Below are 3,040 nucleotides of genomic sequence, written 5' to 3' on the forward strand. Positions count from 1 at the left end.
CATTTTAGGCTAGCTGGTCCAAATGAGCATCCAGAAATAGAGAGAAAAAGCATCTGAATCAATGAATGCATCCTTGTAGGGCTAACAATCAATGGCATGAAATGAGTGTGCCTGAGTGCATGGAGGGAATGTGGTGTCTGCGCTAAGCGGATGGTCCTGGAGTCTGGATTAATGGAAAGACTGAGGCGGTGCCGGCGAGACACACTGCATCGAGGCCCGCGGCCGCTCTGAGCCCCTCTCTGATGCCTGCCCCTTTAAGAGAGCAGTGGCTGCTGGAGCGTGCCACCGCTGCCGCACAGGCACGTCTTGGCGTCTGTGACGTTACCACTGCCAGCTCCACCCCCAGAGAAGAAGAAGGAGCGAGCGAGCGCCAGCCACTGTCTGCCAGGGAAGCCTAGAGATGTGCTAGCCTGGAGGAATGTGCATTTGGGCAGGGGGTAGATTAGGGGTTAGAATTATGTGCTGGAGAAATTTGCTATTGGGGAGGGGGGGCGAGGAGATATGTGCTGCTGCCACTGGCTCATGGAGGGGGAGAAATGTGCCATGGGGGGGGGTTTGGCACTTGTTACTGGCACATGGGGGGCATGGAGAGGCACTTGTTACTGGCACATGGGGGGCATGGAGAGGCACTTGATACTGGCACATTATTTTGGGGCACTATGGGGGCTTCTACTGAGGCCACAAAGAAAGGGGTATTTTATATGGGGGGCTCTGTGTGGTACTAGTATTATCAGGGGTATTATCTGTTTCTGCAGTATAGTATTGGGGAGCACAGCGGCACAGTATTGGGGGTAGTAGGATGATTTGTCCAGAAGATGAGAGGATGATGGAAAAGTAGTAAACTAAGATTTTTTTTTGTTGTCAAACTGCAGAGACGGAAAATGGCGACGAAATGGTGGTCTGGTCTGAAGGTCTGAAAGGAGAAGACGAGGACAGAGAACATCTACAGTACATCAAAGGAGATGTCACTGGATGTAAGAGGTATCGGGCGCTGTATTTCTGTAGTGATCTGGGGGGACGTTAAAGTCAGCAAGTGTCGTGTGGGGTGGGGCCCCTTATTGTTTTTCGCCCCAGGGCCCCATTTCACCTAGAACCGGCCCTGCTGACATAGTATCAGAAAATCCAGTGCAGTCTGGGGATGGAGCGCACCTATGTGTGCATGGTGTCATAGATCCCAATTGTGATTATTTATTAGTCATTAGTAAATAATGATTAACCACTGTGACACAGTGAGGGGTTGTGTCTGGCAAGGCAGGTATTTTCCTCTCAGCATGTGTGGCTGGGCTGGTTTACAGCCAGGTGAGGTCCAATACCGGACCGGAGTTTAAGTGCTGGTCAGGATTTTGGCAGCACCTGGCTGTCCTTAATAAGCAGCTGCGCTCAGCAGAGATTTCTCTTTTTTTAGGATCTGAGGCTTTGTGCCGTGCTGGAGGGCTGAGAGCCGCACGCTAGGGAAACAGGCCCCCTAAAGCCTGCTGTGTACTACTGGAGGCAGAACTGCCAGCAAGGTGACTTGTGTTATATGAACTTTCCATTGTGTGTGAATTAACACCAAGACTGCAAAGTTACGTGCTGTTTTGTGCGAATGCCTCAAGTGTGAATACACACTGAAGTTTTGAGTTAAGAACTTGTATTTTGCCTCTGTACTGCGCCTGCTTACCCTATCTACCAGAGCGAAACCCCACACCACCTTAAATTTGTTAAATATTTTATTAGTGGAAAGATATTGGCCACAGTGCTTAATGTTACCTATTATATAATATAACTAACCAATTAAATTATCCATATTCAATAAACACAATAACTTAACCAACAACATAGTCCACCCGAAGAGTGACTTAACCCATACCGCCATAAAGCGAAGCTGTATGGCTAACATGCACCGAAGCCTACTTCAATCACATTTTGCAATCCAATAAACATAATAACTTAACCAACAACATAGTCCACTCGAAGAGTGACTTAACCCGGTATGGGTTAAGTCACTCTTCGAGTGGACTATGTTGTTGTATAATTACATCTGCCAATTTTATTTATAGTTTTTCCCTTTAAACCTATCTTAGAAGCTAAAGTTGCCGCACCATGCGGAAAGAATGTGCTGTAATTTTTTATTTTTGTAAACCGAATGGTTTTTACATTTACACAAAATGGAATTGTATTGAAATTTAGTTCATGGGGATCTGTCTTTGTGAATAATCATTTTTATTAAGTTTTGCAGAAGTGATCAACAAACAATAAAGTATATCATTCATAACATAAAGAATATTATCAGCATGCAAGTACAATTGATAAGGAGAGTGCAATGGGCACTAGTATATACTCAGGGGTATCCCCCAATAGTGGAAATAAGGATGATACATAGATCTTTCTGAGGGGAAGATTGTTCCTCAATTTCACTTTCCCTCAGAAGGTAAATACAGCATATTAACATACAGTTTGTAAAAAACAACAGAAAAATTAATATCGGTGTAAGGAACATTTCTCTCAAGCCGTGTGGTAGTATCTGGAAGTTTCATAAAAGGTACAAATCACTCTTCATAGGGTTTAAAGTGAATGAGCTAACCAAGGGGCCCAGGTTGTATCTCTCTTACGGGGAACAATAATGGAGGGTGGAAGGCGTCTTTTATATCTACATGTAGTATTCACAGTTGACTTCTTGTATATTTGGAGTGGTCACTGACTTCCAATGTCTAGTAATAACTAGCTTGGCGCTTAATAATATATGCCCTACCAGGTTTGTAGGAGTGCAGTGGAATTTGTGAATGCCCATAAATAAAAGGGCCAGTGCCGGGGAGAGAGGAGTTGTGGTTGAGGTGATTTGAGACACCAAAGTAAAGACTTGTTGCCAGTAGTTATGCAGTTTAGGGCATGACCACAGGATATGGTACAGAGTGCCAATGCCTCCGCAGTCCCTCCAGCAGCAAGCAGACACTCCCGGATACATTTGGCTCAACCTGTCAAGCGTGAAATACCATCTCAGGAGGGTCTTCACTCCTGCTTCATAGTGTGTAACGCATTTGAAGTTGGAAGTGAGAAAGCT

The sequence above is a fragment of the Bufo bufo genome, chromosome 1, assembly GCF_905171765.1.
Source record: "Bufo bufo chromosome 1, aBufBuf1.1, whole genome shotgun sequence".
In the NCBI taxonomy this organism is placed as follows: domain Eukaryota; kingdom Metazoa; phylum Chordata; class Amphibia; order Anura; family Bufonidae; genus Bufo; species Bufo bufo.